Source organism: Sorex fumeus, unplaced genomic scaffold (assembly GCF_029834395.1).
Source record: "Sorex fumeus unplaced genomic scaffold, SorFum_2.1 ptg000063l, whole genome shotgun sequence".
Taxonomy (NCBI): Eukaryota; Metazoa; Chordata; class Mammalia; order Eulipotyphla; family Soricidae; genus Sorex; species Sorex fumeus.
The window spans coordinates 52,640,404-52,658,649 of record NW_026606120.1 but is presented as its reverse complement, the minus strand read 5'-3'; positions in this window follow the sequence as shown (position 1 = coordinate 52,658,649).

Below are 18,246 nucleotides of genomic sequence, written 5' to 3'. Positions count from 1 at the left end.
TTGTCAAGATCATGAACGATCGGTTTGAGGCCCTCCATGTTCCCGGAGCGAAGAGATGCCATTGGGCTACACTAGCACGTGACAGGGACAAATGGAGACGTTACTGGCACCCGCTCGAGCAAATCGACGACTAACGGGAAGTTAAGTGATTAAGTGAATCACTTAAGTGATTAAGTGATTGATCCTTTCAAATGTAGTGAGCTAAGTCAAGAGTTCTGTAAGAATATTAGGTTAATCATTTTGCACACACCTATTGGTCTCATTCAGTCTTTCTACCTGTACTAAGGAGATAGAAAATTGATTATTTACATGAAATGAATAAAGCAATAGATACGGGAGATAAAGGGATATATCCAAGGTGACAGATAGTAAATATCAGAGCCCAGATTAAAGTTTCCAAATTGGACCACTGAGTCTTTGTTTTGGTTTTTAGGTCATACCCCAATGCATTCACTTACCCCAATGTCTTACTCCTAGCTCTGTGCTAAGGAATCACTCCTCTCAGTGCTGAGAGATTGAACCCAGGTTGGCTACATGCAAGACAAGTACCTTATCTGCTGTACTATCTCTCTGGTCCACCAGTGGAGGAGAGTGTCTTCAACTTTTCCCACTTATAGCCCCCCTTTTTTGATTTTTGGGTCACACCAGCAATTCTCAGGGGTTAGTTGGGCCCTGCACTCAGGAATCACTCCTGGCAATGCTCGGGGGACCATATGGGGTTCCGGGGACCAAACCTGTGTCCGCAATGTACAAGGCAAATGCCCTGCCCACTGTGCTATTGTTCCAGCCCCGTGTAGCCCCTTTTAACCCAATAAATCTGCCTATATGACCATTGCCAGAAATATCTCAGATGATTTTACATGGTTGATTTCTCAAAATGTTACTGGGCCCGCTTGAGCAAATCAATGAACAACAGGAGGACCGTGACCGTGACCATGAGCTTTAAAAGCATTAAAAATCATTTACTGTTGCCAAATTATTCTTTAACCTCACAATCAGTTTAAGAAGCTAGGGTTTATTTTATTATTTAATTTTTAAAAATTTAATCACCGTAGGAAACACAGTTACAAAACTGTTCGTGATTGTGTTTCAGTCATACAATGTTCCAACACTTGTCTCTTCACCGTTGTACATTTCCCACCACCAGTGTCCCTAGTTTCCCTCCTGCTCTCTGCCTCCCCAGCCTGCCTCTATGTCAGGCACTTTTCTTCTCTCTCTCTCTCTCTCTCTCTCTCTCTCTCTCTCTCTCTCTCTCTCTCTCTCTCCCTCCCTCCCTCCTTCCTTCCCTCCCTCTCCTTTTGTACATTATGGTTTGCAATACATATACTGAGATCATCGTGTTTGTTGCTTTGACTACTTTCAGCACATAATTCTTACCCAAAGTGATCATTTCCAACTATTTTTTGTCATAGTGGTCCCTTCGTCATCCCAACTGCCTTCTCTCCCAACACTTGAAGTAGGCTTCAACCATTGACCAATCCTCCTGACTCTTGTTTCTGATATCCTTGGGTATTAGTTTCATATTACATTTTTTTAATATCCCACACTACTTCCACTACCCAGCCGTCGCCACACTCCAGGAGGCTTTCCGGACCCGCGCGGCTGATTATGACACATCATAAGACACTAAGTACTCATCTTCTGGAATTGTCGTACCGTATTTGATAGGGTTCAAATATGGTAACACCTACAAGGGTCGCCCCAAAAGCCTCTATCCCTCTTGGAAAGACTGGCAAGCTACCGAGAGTATTCCGCCCGCATGGAAAAGCCTGGCAAGCTATCCGTTGTGTATTCAATATGCCAAAACCAGTAACTACAACTGGTCTCATTCACCTGACCCTGAAGGCTTCACCGACATGGCAGCACTGAGAAGGATGAGAAAGGAGAGGCCGACAAAATCTCAAGGCCAACCTAGGCTGCCACAACGAAGAAAGACAAAAATGATCGTCTGTACTTTCAATGCACGTATGCTAGCATCAGATGCATCCATCGAGGACCTGATGGTACAAGCGTGAATGATCAAGTACGACATCATTGGTCTGACCGAGACAAGGAGGCACGAATCTTACCATGCCGTTTTCAACACTGGAGAAGAATTGTTCCTCGGAACATGCGATAAAAGAGGTGTCGGAGGCGTCGGTGTCCTTGTCAACACAAACTTGGCCAAGAGCATTGATTCATTCGAATGCCTAACAACCCGAATCGGACGTTTACATTTGAATAGATGTGGCTCACTGCCTGCAGTTTCTATCTTCGTTGTCTATGCACCAACATCCAATTATGATGAAGGAGAAATTGAGAAGTTATACATGGAGCTGGAGAAGTTCTATAAAGAAGACCACACCTTCTACAAGATCATTGTGGGTGATATTAATGCCAAGATAGGACCAAGAAGATCAGCTGAAGAACTTCACATCGGGACCCATGGCCTAGAATGAAACGAACAGGGTGAGAGACTGTCTGAGTTCATCATGTTGACCAAGACCATTCATGGTAACTCACAGTTCCAGAAGGCAGAATCTAAACGATGGACATGGGAGTCTCCCGGTGGACGATTCCACAACGAAATAGACCACATCATATTCAATCGACGGTTTTGCCTGACTGATGTCGCTGTTGTCCCAAAATTTCGAACGGGATCGGACCACCGTCTCCTTCATGCAAAATTCTACTTCACAGAGTGGGGAGAAAAGGCTGCAAAGTTCAAAAAGAGAACTCCCAGAATGACCACCAACTGGGAACTCTTTGGTACTATTGCAGCAACTTGGGAAGATGCCATTGACGAGGAATACTATCGACTGGTTCAGCACCTCCATGAATGTGCGAGGAACGCCAAGAAAGATATAGCCACAAAAAATCGCCTATCTTCGAAAACTCTTGAGCTAATTCATCAGTGTGGTTTGGCACATGCCTCAGGCAACCACAAGCTAACGTCTGAGCTCACAAAGCAGTGCAGAGATGCGATCAAGGAAGACCTCAAAGAGAGAAGAGCAGAAGTACTGGTAGATGCGGCAGAAGCCGGGAAAAGTATTCGTAATGCCCGCCTGTCCTTCACCAACTACAAGACCAAGATGACTGCCCTCCGACATCCTGATGGATCCATCACATCCTCCAGAACGGCAATGGAGAAGATTATCCATGACTTCTACTCAAATCTCTTCGATAGCCATGTCCACTTGCCGACATACCAAATTCCACTGGATGGATATGTCGTTCCCAACGTTCTCCCTTCCGAAATCCGACATGCCATTTCGTCGGTAAAGAAACAAACAGCACCCGGCCCAGACAAGGTCAGACCTGAACACCTGAAGAACCTGCCGTCAGTACTCATCAATACACTGGCTCGGCTCTTCACTCGCTACCTGTCTGAATGCAAGGTTCCATCCCAATGGAAAACCAGCAGGACCGTACTACTGTTCAAGAAGGGAGACATCCATGACATTGGCAACTATCGCCCGATCTGCCTATTGTCTGTCATCTACAAGTTGTTCACTCGAGTCATCCTAAATAGGATTGGCAGAACACTAGATGAAGGACAACCATGCGAGCAAGCCGGGTTCCGCAAAGGATTCAGCACCATCGACCATATCCACACGATAACCAAGCTCATTGAGGTTTCTCGGGAGTTCAAGATGCTGCTCTGTTTAACGTTCATTGATTTAAAGAAGGCCTTTGATTCTGTTGAGACGGAAGCGGTCATTGAAGCCCTAGCCAATCAGGGCATTCAAGCCCAATACATCAGGATCCTCCGTGAGCTGTATTGCGGATTCACTACCAGGATCTCACCATTCTACAAAGAAGTGATCGTTGATGTCAAGAGAGGAGTGCGGCAGGGTGATACCATTTCACCGAAACTCTTCAGTGCCACCCTCGAGGACATCATGCGACGACTGGAATGGGAAGGAATGGGAGTGAAGATAGATGGTCGGCAACTACACCACCTCTGCTTTGCTGATGACATTGTTTTAATAACACCAAACATCAGCCAAGCGGCACAAATGCTGGCCGACTTTGACCGTGAGTGTGGAAAGGTAGGACTACAGCTGAATCTTACGAAGACAATGTTTATGAGAAACAGCCTTGTTCCTGACGCCCCATTCGCTCTCAATGGAACGACCATCTCCGAATGCAACAGCTATGTGTACCTAGGTCGAGAGGTCAACATGACAAATGGCCTGGCACCTGAGTTGCGCAGGAGGAAGAGAGCGGCTTGGAACGCCTTCAAGAACGTCAAAGAAATAGCTAAGAGGACAAAGAACCTCCGGCTCCGGGCACATCTCTTTGATTCCACTGTTCTTCCTGCATTAACACATGCCTCAGAGACCTGGGCCCTACGCAAACAAGATGAGAACGCTATTCAGGTCTCCCAAAGAAGAATAGAAAGAGCTATGCTTGGAATATCACGTTTCACTCAAATGAGAGAAAGAATCCAGAGTTTTGACATCCGTCGACGATCAAGAATCAGGGACGCTGTCTCATTTGCCAAGGTGTCGAAAATCAGATGGGCTGGTCACGTAATGAGATTTAAAGACGACCGTTGGACTAGAGCTGTTCCAACTGGATTCCACGGGATGTCAAAAGACCACGTGGCCGCCCACCTACCAAATGGTCAGACTTCTTCGTCAAGATCGTGAACGATCGGTTTGAGGCCCTTCATGTTCCCGGAGAGAACAGATGCCATTGGGCTACACTAGCACACAACAGGGACAAATGGAGACGTTACTGGCGCCCGCTCGAGCAAATCGACGACTAACGGGAAGTTAAGTGATTAAGTGAATATCCCACAAGTGAGTGCAATCATTCTATGTCTGTCACTCTCCTTTTGACTCATCTCACGCAGAATAAATGCAAATCATGATTTGCATCATCATGGAGATACAAATCAAAACCAACAATGAGATATCTCACACTACAGAGACTGGCACACATCAAGAAGAACAAGAAAAATTGATGCTGGCATGGATGTGAGGAGAAAGGGACTCTCATTTATTTTTGGTGGGAATGTCAACTGGTCCAACCCTTTTAGAAAAACAATATGGGTATTCCTCAAAAAGCTAGAAAGTGTGCTTCCATATGCCCTAGCAATACCACTTCTGGGAATATACCCCAAGGGCCCAAAAACACACAGCAGAAATGCCATCTGCTCTTCTATGTTTATTGCAGCAATATTCACAATAACCAGAATCTAGAAACAACCCAAGTTCCTGAGAACAAATGACTTGTTAAAAAGAAAAACTATGGTATATTTACACAATGGAATACTATACAGCTGTTAGGAAAAATGAAGTCATGAAATTTGCTTATAAATGGATGGACATGAAAAAGCTAGCGTTTAAACCAGAGGTCCCAAAATCATTTTGGTCTACTCCCCTTTCTATAAAAAACAAATCATTTGGTGTCTCAAAAATAAATCATTTAGTGCCTCCTCCCACCTTGAAAACTGTTCTTCTTTAAAGCAAACAAAATAAAAATATCTCCTAATTTCATTGGAGCCTACAGCCCCCCTCCCCCCTTGGATTGTTTTGACCCAGCCAAGGGAAAGTATTATCTACTCTGGAAAATGCTAGTCTAGACCAAAGAATCAGTGCCATGACAGCATGCCTTGGAGATGGGTACTGGGCATTGGTACCTAGACCAAGGGTACTTGTGGTGTGTGTGCCTCGGAAAGGTACACTTTGGAGAAGTAACTGAGTCAGAGTCTTACGGTGTAGGTAAATGCCTGGCTTTGCAGGATCCAGTGCATGCTATGCTTGAGGATGTAACTTCCCTTGTATTCCTTTCTTTCTCATTAAGTGAATCCCTGGAATATCCCATAAGGCCACTTATATTCCTTATTATGCTTTTCACAGGCAAGGAAGTCCAAAATCCTGAGCAAGAAGTCCTGTAAGTCCTGCAGGTAACCATGGGTTTCGCAGCAAGGGCCTGAGTTTCCACTGAGCAATTCATCTTCGTGTAGTGGTACCTGCAAGGTCTGCTTAGGTGAGGCTTCATTCCTCTCTAAGCCACTTCTGACACATCTGTAAAATGGGGAGAAGATCTTGCAGGCTTTGGACTTCCTCCAGTTTAAATGCTGCAATGAAGCAAGTCTTACCTGTATTTCACTTGTCAAATCACTTTTTAATTGCTCTGACTGCAATTTAATTGAATATTTTCTGGAACACCTGAACCCTTATTCTTCAGAAGTCCAAAGATTGTAAGTAAGTCAGGGGCTAAAAAATCTACTTACTTCTGAGCAGAGTAGTTGAAGTGCATGTGCAAGAGAGAGAGAGAGAGAGAGAGAGAGAGAGAGAGAACAGAGAGAGATATTGAGAATACTACCCAGGTGAATCTTAAATCCTAAAAGTGAATTGTTCAACTTACAACCTCTAACAATGTTGGGGTCAGATAAACCCCATTTTAAGTGTTAATTTGTCAACCCTGAGACAGCAAACCAATTCTGTTACTTCCCTCTACATTAAAGACACACAAATAATTTATTGATTTTTCCCTCTAAGACAAATAACAAAAGACAGTCAGATCTATTTCACCAACCACAGAATATAAGATGCAGAAGCCTGAGAACATGTAATAAAGAATTCCAGTTTTAGCAGCTAAAATAAATATTTCAATTGAAGAAATAAAGACTGCATATAAAGACACATGGAAAAGATTGAGTGTTGTTAAAACAATGGTGCAAATGTACAAAAGCACATATATATATATGAAGAGACAATTGTGCACTCAGCTGATATAGGAACTAGACCTGAGTATTTGATTAACAAGGATTTATTAAGCATGTCCTAAGTACTGACCACTGTCCTCAGGTGTCCATGATTAATAAGAGTTTGTTTCTGATATCAATTAACCATCCAGAAGGGATATTTCTATCCACCCACCCAGAGCTTCTTATATTTATTGATATCTATGTTCTTAGGAAACTGTTTAAGACCTTGAGAACCCAAAGAAGACTAATACTAAATGAGGGTTAAAAAAAGGGGATCTTCTTGCTCTACAATGAATGGCAAAGTCAGTCTTCCTTGTGGCTTGCACGCTCTCTTCATGGGGCCTGGTAGACACAATTACACTCTCCTGCTACCCTGTTTTCTGATCTCTACATCATCTGTGGTTGTTGGAGCAATGCTCATGCATTGAGTCAGTTTCCCCAAGGAGATATTGTGGTCCAAACTTCAAGTACCTAGGAATATGACCTTATTTACAAATAGTCTTTGCAGCTGATCCAGTTAGAATTAGATCATTAGATGAGTCTCTAAATCCATTATGATTGTGTCTTTGTCAGTGGGAAGCTCTTATAACAGAACTTTAAGGAAGATGTTGTGAAGAAGCAAAGACAACCCCATCTCAGAGAATCTCAGAGAACACCATCTCAGGACAAATCATAGAATTCCCATGGCTACAAGGAATTTGGCGGAGGTAACTGGAATCAAAGCCCTTTAGAAGGAGTTCTCTGGAGCACACCTTCATTTTGGATCTCCAACCTCCAGAACTATTATTTGTTCTTGAAGAAATGCAGAGATGAAAATCTCAAGAAACTAATGCAAGATCCAGACTCTCAGTTGTACTATCCATCTACCAGGACCATTCTTCTCTGCCCACTCCTTCACCTTTAGTCCTTCCTCATGTGCATGTTACCTCTTATAGTGAAGTCCATTGGCATACGTGCCCACTAATTCTCATGGCACCCCATCTACTCCCTCATCTAATTCCTGGAATATCCTGTCTCCCATCTAGACGCTGAATCTTCTGTGCCTCCTCCAATTAGCCCTCAACAAATGTCTGGTCCAGTTCAGTCTGTTGAGCTGGGCATCTTAAGAGAATCAAGTGAGAGGGTGACAATGAATGTATGTGCTTTGCAAGCCATCACAGCTTGCTCTGAGTTTTTGTTATTTGTGTCCTAACCCAGGCTGAATGGGTGAAGCAGTGAACCTCTTATTTGCACTTCTGCATACTAAAGACTCTGCATACTAAAGTCCTCTGTGCATTTTCTTGGAAGGCAGAAAACAAAATAAAAGAATTTACATTTGGGCTGTAAGATGTTTGCCTTTGGAGCTGCCTTGCTTGTGTGGCCTGCCTTTCTGCCCTTCACAGTGGAATCCAGCTAGGGAGCCCGGGGGGGGGGGGGGGGGGCTTAGGAAAAGTATGTTTATTAGCATAGAAGGCACTGAAAGGATTCTAGGGCAAGGAAAGCAGGAGCCAGCAGCAGGAGCAGCCTTGGCTGGCCCCTGGGAAAGTCCAGAAGGTCTCTCCATCTGGATGCCCATTTAGAAAGCTGACCTCTTTGCAAACAGAAACATCCTGGGCCCATTAAAATGCAAGGCACCTGCTGGGCATCTGAGAAGGAATGTGTGTGTCAGGGAATGCTACTGCACTGGGTCTCTGTAGCCACCTTCTCTTCAGGTAAACCCAACTGTGTCCTGCAACCACCAACGATAGCCTCTTGGCCACCTGTTCTCAGATGCCCATTTACCCTCTCAGTGCCTCAGTCTCCTTGTCTGCACACTGGGGGAGTATTCTTTTCTGTGTCTCCTGCCACTTGTTTGCTGGGGGATGTGAGTGAAACTTCACAGGTATAGGAATGCATAATTTGTTTCTAAAAGTCAGAATGTGACACCAATTTCACAGCTCTTGGTTATATCTCTGTGCCCAGTGTACCTCCATCCTCATGGCCTCATGCCACAGATTCTCCTCGAGAGGGTCCTTTAAGTGAAAGTATGAATCTGCTTGGTAGGAAACTTCTTCCCTAGGACTTCATTACACTCCACACGTATTGGCTGAGTACCACTATGTTGTTACACCAAAAAAGGGAAGCTTTGGGATAACTGATGGCCCCTCTAGAAAGGTGGTTCCCAAGGAGCAGACAATACTGGTAGAGGGTGGATCCCACAGAGAAAGCACTGAGCTGTAATTCAGGGGAACTAAGTGCTTAGTCTCACCTCGCTAGACACTGGTTCTCTGACCATGGAAAGTCACCACATGTCTCTGTCTCTATCTATCTCTTAGTATTTCTCTCTATCTCTCATTGTTTTATCATTTTAGTTGCCTTAGTGAAAGTCTGTGCGGAAAAACAATGAGGATCCCATTTTAGACCTCATGTTAAGAAGGGCAACTCCCTGATTCTTCCATGAGTCATGTTTCTGTGGAAATTTTAATGCCACCTGACCCTATTAGCCATCTTAACTCTTTTTATTGGGTCATGCCATGATTTCTATATGTCTCCATATGTACTTTATTCACTAAGTCTCTTCCAGATTCAATACCCTACCTTTCTGGGTTCTTCTATACAGCAATACAATATAGACAATAGAAGGAGTGATCACTAACAAGGAGGAAAGTCTGGAAAGAGTATGGAGATTAGCAGTTATTGAGCAGTTACTGCAGCCCAAGCATTAAGCTAGATGTCTGCATTTATTACCATCTGTAGTGTTCATTCCAGTCCTAGGAGAGTATCATGAACTATTTCTACAGAGGGATCTAAGATTCAGAAAGGTTAAGCAATTTTCTCATTGTTGCAGAGCTAGATAGTTGGAGACAGAGATAAGCGCTCTCTAATAATCTAACAAAAAGACTCTAGAAAAAATTTGATCCAGATTACATTCCAATTCTGCATTGGACTCAGCCCTTCCAGAACCCTAGTTACTCTGGTCCTTTGTGGCTTTTATACGAATCTGTAAAAATCTTAATCATTCTAATGTAGAAACATGAGAACACGCAGTGAAACAACTTTTTACACTCTTTATGAATCAGTAATGTTAGTTGCTGTAACAAATGTCTCAATGACTGAATCCAATATTTATCTTTCTGTGACATGCAAGTGGCAGTAAATTGGCAGGCAGAAGTAGATGCGGAAACATGAACAGGAGTCTACACAGACATTCAGGAATCCAGTTTGTAAAATCTGTCTAGGGATTAATGTCCATTGCAAGAGTAAAAAGAGAAAACTACACTAATTTTGCTGTCACTTATACCAAGAAATTATAGCAATATTTCTTGCTGAAAAGCACTGCCTGCACTGTCCTCCCATTGTTTGTTGATTTGCTCAAGCGGGCTCAGTAATGTCTCCATTTTGAGACTTGTTGTTACTGTGTTTGGCATATTGGATACATCACGGGTAGCTTGCCAGGCTTTGCCTGTGGGCGAGATACTCTCGGTAGCTTGCAGGGCTCTCCAAGAGGGGCAGAGGAATCTAACCCTGCTCGGCCAGGCTGGCTGAGCACAAAGCAAACGCCCTACCTCTGTGCTATCGCTCCAGCTTGTTGAAAACAGGTAGATAAAGGCATCCTCTATCTCAGGGGGTCTGAGATGGACAATTCTTGGTCAGGCCACCACTTCCCAGTCACATCTTCCAGCTTTGGAAAAGAACATGAATCTTTGGCGGACCTTTGCATCTGCCTTTCATTCTGTCCCTACCTTGAGAAAGTCACTGAACAATTCTTGGAACTCTGTTTCCTCAACCCTAGTAGTTATTTCATAGAGTTTCTGTACATATGGAAAAATAATAATACTTATGAAACACTTGGCCTGTTTTTCTACTTGAACCGAGACAGATTTATAATAACCTAATTCATTCCCTTGAGTGTCTACACAAGCCTACCTCACATCAATGTACATTCAATTCTAATATTTCATCCATAAACCACAGAAAATTAGTTTAAATAGTAATAGATCATTGTAGGAACTTTACCTATTAGAGCTGCCCCTTAGATGCTTTGCAGTGTGAGAATGACTATTAGTATCCAAGCTCATTGAGAGGATGAAGTAAGACATATGTGCATGTGATTAACAAGTTTTGAACCTTGTACCTGTGAAGGTTTGTCTTTGTCAGCATCAGAAAACAGTCAGGAAGCTGCAAAGGATGTAGTGAGATGAGCCCCGCCACCACACAGAACCAGTTCCCCACAGATTTTCTTCATTTTCAAAAACGATATGTTTGGTAATCAGCACATAACTTCCACTGCCTCGTGAACAGAGGGTTCTCATCGGCAAGTCAATGCTGTTCATTTTCTGAGACTTTTCCCTTTCGTCTTGATTCTGCATGCTCAAGGTTGTCCAGGGTCTTGCGCAATCAGAAATGATTTGTGTCAAAGAGCGTATTACAAGAATCATTTGTCATTTCTGGTTCACATTTGAATTTGAAGAATGATGCTGGGGAGTGATGCAGAGGCACGATGCGAAGAGTTGTTATGATGAGTAGCAAAATCGTTATGTTAACCTTCTGGGGAGTTAGCTCTGGGGTTCAATTTTGATACAGAGAGATGGATGGGGAAAGTATTAATCATGAGAATACCTTCTATTGGAATGGCAATCGTTTCTCACAAAACAAATAGGCTCCTGATGACACAAAGAGCACAGTATGACCTAGAGATGATCCGAGTCTGCTCCTCATTTGACAGAGGGAATTGAGGTGCAGAGAGCTTGTGTGACCTATTCATCGCCCTAGAGCTAACTTTTCTGTTGATTAAATAGTGCCCTGTCTTGCCAAAGCTGACATGCTGGGTTAGAATACTGACCTTAGAATGTCGAGCCCAGGGCACCAGATTCTAGGTACAGCTCAATCTCCAAATGGCTGTGTGTCTTCCCACAACATGCATTGCTGTCCTGCACCTCTGTCTGCTTCCCCTATAGAGGAAAGAGTGTTTTCCCAGGTCTTCTACAGCCCTGACAGTATATTATTATGTGCAATTCATAGGTCACTTTTTATTCTCCTTTGAAAGATGGGAAAACTAAAATCCATACACCTGGAGAAGCTTCTCAGAAGTGATCTGAATCTTGTGACATAAGTTTACTTTTAAAATAGAGAGGGGGAAAGAATACTTGAAACAACAAGACCAAAGACCAAGAAAACAGGATAGATTTTGGGGAAATCTTTTGAACTTGATTGCAGTGGTGTTATAGGTTTGTATAGGAAACAACAGAGGAAGAGTACTTACTGGAAGGCAATTTAGAATCAGATCAGGGAGCACCTTGAATGTTAAGTTCAAGAATAAACTATCTTTAAGCCAGTGATTCTCAAGTAGGGAGGATTTCTTTTTTCCTTCCAGGGGATATTTGGACACACTTTTGTTGTTACAAAAATGGGTAGGCATTCTGCTATAATTCTACAAAGTATAAGACAGTGAGACAGGGTAGAGGGACCTACATCAATGATATGGATGAAACAAAAGGAATTGATAGATATGGTTTCTCCATCCATTATATTCGCCTCTTCCAACTTCAAGCTGACTTTTCATATCACTTTTCTTTCTTTCTCTTATCTGTTTATTTTTTTCTGCTGTCCCAAGAGCCAAAGACAGAAAGTTTCAAGACTGGATTTCATCTCCAAGATCCTCCATTAGCTCCCATATACCATCTCCCTTTTGATCAGACCCAGTCTTGAAGAGGGAGGGAAGGTTCTACTCTAGCCCATGAAGACATTCATAATACTTCCTGAATTCTGACATTCTAATGATTTGTAGTATTAATTACTCTAGCATTTTACCACAAGATTGTAAAATTTTGTGAGCAGGGCCATGTGGATCATTTTTTTTCTGCCTTTCCTGAAAAGTGAGCAATTGGAAGTGTTTGATGTGGAGCAGATGCTGGAAAAATATGTACTGAATGGATGTAGGAATGTTCCTTGGCCTCATGATTTAGACTGGGTGGCCTCTACAAATGTGCTGGATGGAAGACTTCATATTCCAGTTTAACTAATCCTCACACACATCAAGGTAAAGAATGAGCTGAGTGTCCAAGCTGGCATCCCTTACTGAGACCCAGAAATAGGTTCAGACCTCACTTCCCAGAACAAGAAGGGAACAGTGAATGTAGTGAATGTGTAAGAAACATCCTGAAAGTTCTCATCAAAGACAATGAAAGATGCCACTCAGGTCTTAGACTCTTCTTTATGATCCCTCAATCCAGTCTGCAGAACTCCTCTTAGCTGTCCCTTTGTGGAACTGCCTTTTCCTATTCCAAGTGGCCCTTGCCCTTGCTTGCCTGGGACATTGAGGGAGCAATGAGGGGGGGAGAGCTGGTTCATATCCTCTTATTATTCCTACCTGTGTGCCAGTCAGGGATATGCTTCACCATCTCAAGGATCCAAATTTTAGAAAATTGAAGGATAAGGTAACAGTACAACCAGGCCACTGATAAAGGACCAAGGATCGAAGGCAAACCAGAGGAAGTGAGAGCAATTGGAAGAGCAAAGAGTCGATTCAATTACTGACTTCTTTGCAACTTGCAGAATTTTGAGCAGCTCTTCAGGGACACAGTAGTTCTACAGCTCAAGGAATTAGGCCACCCTCATTCTCAGAGCATGGGCAGCCATCTGTCCCTAGCCTCCAGATGGTAAACGCTGACTACCTCTGCCTAAAAAAATGTCTCTTTAGAGACAAAGAGGAGACAGGGGTGCATCTGCTTGACTTCCAATTATTCTTCCTACCAGGGTTCTGTCTTCCCTGAGTGTGAGGTCATTATGGAGAAGGAGATTCAGTTCTATTTTACCTCCCCACTTTCCTCTGACCAGTGGCTCAGGTCCCAGTATCATCTAAAAAAAAAAAAAAACCTACTTGGTTCTGACCAGATAATCTGTCACCCATGCCCTGGCCTGTTCAGGAATGTTCCAAACACCAAGAGGTCATAGTGACAAAGTTTTTCTACTAACACAGGGTCAAAGTAGTTAATCCATGGTTCAAATTCTGTCGTTCTTGCTGTGTGATTTTGCAGCTAAGTTACATAGTTACTTTAAGGCTCCATTTAGATCTGTCACTGTCACTGTCACTGTCCTCCCGTTGTTCATCAAATTTGCTCATGCGGGCCCAGTAACATCTCTATTGTGAGACTTCATGTTACTGTGTTTGGCATATTGGATACTCTCAGTAGCTTTCTAGGCTCTTTGAGAGGGGTGGAGGAATTGAAGCTGGCTCAGCTGGGCTAACATAATGTAGGGATGCAAAAACCCTTTTCAGGTGAGCAAGTGTATAAATTAACAAAAATTGCTGGACCTTAGAAATCTCTAAAGGGTGATTTCCAAACCCTGCTACATGCTAGGTTGTTCCTAGTACGCTGGGGAAGCCAGTCCACCTCTGGCTCCCTAAGGATGATTGAGACCTGTTTTTCAATGATGTACCTACAACCCTTTCTCCTCTGGCCCAAGTGAGACTCATTTAGTGCATACCTGGAGACCTCACATTCCCCTCTGGACCCCTGTCCTGAGCAAAGGTGACCTGTGTGCTCATTTGTGTTCATGCCAATTAAGTGGCCTAATTAAAAGATTTGGCACTGTCTGTGCACAGCTCCAGGGTGACCACATTAGGAGAGGGTCACTGCCATCTGCCAAGCCTCCCCTTGTCTGCCACTGAGTCTGATAATAGAAGGGGTTGACCCTCATTTTTTTCCATTTAGAGAATGAATGAAATGAATAAAGTTCAGAAACAACCTGAAGGTTGATTTTATTTTTCCAGAAGCTTAAAGTCTAATTAGGTTTACAAAGCACTTAGTTTTGTGAATTGAAATTGGTCCAACACAGAATATTCCATAATATATTTGTTATTCACTTTCTACTCATGGACACTGAGGAGACTGTCCTCTAAGAGCCAGGAAGGGGTAAACCAGGGACCCAGAAACCCTAGGTACGCTGAGCTCTCAGCCTTGCTCTGCCAAGGAACCTTTTGTGGCCTACATATTATTAAACACAGATTGCTTGGCACCTACTATTATTCTTGGCTTGGGGAGGTGAGTTGAATAGGACATAGTAGACACACATGATCCAGTGGGGTAGAGAGTCTTAAAATTTATTAGATTATGGGCCAGAGTGATAGTAAAGTTGGTAAAGCACTTGTATTCTTCTTTTTTAAAATTTTTTTGAGGGATCACATCCTCCAGTGCTCAGAGCTTATGTCTAATTCTGTTCCCAAGGATCACTCCTGGTGGGCTGAGGGGACCATTTGGGATGCTGGAGATCAAACCCAGGTCTGTCATGTACAAGGCAAGTGCCCTGCACATTGTACTATCACTCTAGCCCAAGATGCTTATCTTATGTGCAGTCATCCCTAGCAGTACATATGATCCCTTGAACACCACCAATGATCACTCCCGAGCAAAGAGCCAAATATAGCCTCTAGCCACTGAAAGCTACTGCCACATCCTTCTCTAGGCCCCTGAATAGTTGATTAAAAAAACAATATGCTAAGGGCAAATGATCACAGGGGTTTATTATGCCTAGGGAATATTTAAGGAAATAATGATAACTTGTATGTACTAGGCACTTATTGCATGGTAGCATTTTTCTAAATGCATAGTAGATTTCATTTAACCCCCTTTTGGAGAGCAGAAACTGACATCTACTGAGTAGTTACTGTGTGGAGGGTACATGGCCAATGCTTTATGAAAGGACACAGTCTCCTCCACATAGCAGACAGGCAAATTTATTCTTATCTTAGGGAAAAACGGTCTCAAAGGGGATAAGCAACTATTCTTGATGTTTAGATCAAGATCAGAGCAGAAATCCAGAGCCATCTGTTAACTGCATCTTTGCTCACCAAACTTTGGTGAGCACCTGAATGTCATGGGGGTCTGTAGATTCCTCTTCAGCAAGTCTGGGGGAGGGTCTGAGATTATAACCATCTCACAGGTAACTCTGAAGTCTGTGGAGCACACTTGGAGAGGAAAAGGAATTTCCATAACCTCTCATAGGATCAGTCCTAGGTGTTCCTTGGAATCAACCTGGGAAGAATATTTGTGTTCTGTATGAAATTCTGATTTGGTCTAGGCTAGAACCCAGGCATCACGATATCACAATATTTTTGGGGGGGCTTTTTGGATCACACCCAGTGATGCTCAGGGGTTACTCCTGGATCTGCACTCAAGCATTACTCCTGGCAGTGCTTGGGTGACATTATGGGATGTTGGGGATTGAACCCAGGTCAGCCATGTGCAAGGCAAATGCCCTACCCACTGTGCTATCACTCCGGCCCCCAAGGCATCACAGTATTTTAAGAACTTTCCGGAGCTGTTTTCTTTGAGGATGGGGGTATAGGCCACACCCAGAAGTGTTCAGGAATTACTCTGACTCTGGGTTCAGGGAATACATCTGGCAGAACTCAGCAGACCATATGCATTACTGGAGACTGAACTAGGAATGACAACATACAAGATAAGGGCCACTTGCTGTATTAGCTTTCTGCCCCTGGCTGTCTTCTTTTTTTCTATCTTTATCCTTTATCTTTATCTTTTAAATTTTTAAATTGAGATTCTGTGGTTTACAGTGCTACTAAGAATGGTTTCTCAGACACATAACTCCAACAGCATGCCCATCATCAATGTACCCCTTCCCTCTCTGAAGAACCCCAATATGCCTCACTCTCAAGCTCCTCCCCATTCTATTGTGTGGATCAATTATCTCTTTAAGTTGCCTTTAGACCTTCATTGCTTCCTTGCTGTGCATCTTTAAGTCCCACCTATGAGAGAGATCATTCTGACTTCACTTAGCATGATATCCTCTAGGCTGCTGCAAATTGCATGATTTTGTTCTTTTGTAGAGCTGTCTTCTTGAAATCTTACAGTCTCATTCCAATCCCCAGATCCCCTCCTCTTCCCTTCCCTCTTTGGAGCTGCAGGCCAACCTCTCTCATGATTATTCCTTTCTCTTGGGTTATTTCCAGCTCACATGTTGTCCCTGCAAGGCTTTGCCTTCTTAACTACCCCCAGTGTTTTAATCCCATTGATTTGGACCAGCTTTTGTCCTCCTTTCCCATCCTCCCCTGAACAGCAAGAGGAAGAGACTTCCCAGGGCTATCGATTTCCCCCAGGAACTCACAGGTAGCAATTTCTTCCTTAATTAAGATCTTCATGAGGAGTTATTGGTATCGGACCAATTAATCCGCTCTCTCAAAGTGAGGAAGGTGATTCACAAAATGGTTTCTAACAGTGTCTGGGCTGCCACGTGGCCGGATGTGGGTGGGGGTCTGGCTGGGAGAAGCAGCCTGGCTAGTCCTGTGTCTTAGGCTTTCCTTTGTCCCTGCTTTGAGTCCTGAGCATGAGGACACATTTCACCCCCTGCACTGTTGGCCGTTCCCTCTCACCACTCTCTATTAGCTGTCATCAGAGACTCAGCAATAGAAGATAATAGGAGTTTTCAATTCATGCTTCCTCTTTTTTTTTCCCCATTCTCTGGGGAAATCATATGTCAAACATCTTTTTTATTGACTTATTTATAAGTGTGGAAAATGAATTGCTTAAAGGTTTGTGTTGGAGCAACCCTGATGCTCTCATGGGCACCAAAGCCCCTTCTTGGGCAGCAGTTGTAACTGCTTCCAAGGCCCTTGTGGGTAGTTAATGATAACGATTGGCCTTTCTTTCCCATCGGAAGCCCCGGGGGTGGCCTAGAGTTTTGTGCAACTTGGATTAGTAGCAGCACAGTGAGCAGCCCTGTTGGCTGTTCTCTGTCTATCCCAGAGGACCCTGGGAGACGAGACTCATGGGGGGGGGAGGTGCGAGTCAAATCTGGGGACAAGTCACCCCCTTCCCATTCCCCCAACCCATTCATTGCTCAGGGGTGTAGCTGTAAGGCCACTGACAAGTTCTGCTACTTTTTTGCCTTGGGGGAACTATGGAAATACTCCTCACTTGCCTTATAAGCGGCCAACATGGCCGACCTGAGTTTGATTCCTCCGCCCCTCTAGGAGAGCCCCGCAAACTACCCAGAGTATCTCGCCCACATGGCAGAGCCTGGCAAGCTCCCCGTGACATATTCAATATGCCAAACACAGTAACAACAAATCTCATGATGGAGATGTTACTGGGCCCGCTCGAGCAAATAGATAAACAACAGGAGGACCGTGACCGTGACCGTGACCATGATGTCATTGATGCTGTGAGCAGAGTTCTTAAAAGCTAACCGTGCTTCAAAAAAAATGAGACATAACAAAAGCAGATCCTTAAATAACAACTGATTTGTTCCTTTTGGGCTAGAACTGTGTATGTGTCGGGGGAGAGCAGGGTGGGGGTCAAACCTAGGCCCCATACAGGTGGGGTTTGCACACCACTCCTGAACTGCAGCCCCACCCTGGCCAGGATGACTTCCCCTTATCAATGATTGGATGAACCAACACTGTCCAAAGGGCTGGTATAAATACCTGAGGGCCCACTCTACTTAGCTGTTTGCGGTCTGCTCCTGCATCTGTGCAGTTCAATCCCACATCCCTTCACAGAGAACGGAGGCATGAAGTAACATGAGTGCTTAGCGATAGTGGGACTTCCTGGAATGAATCAGAG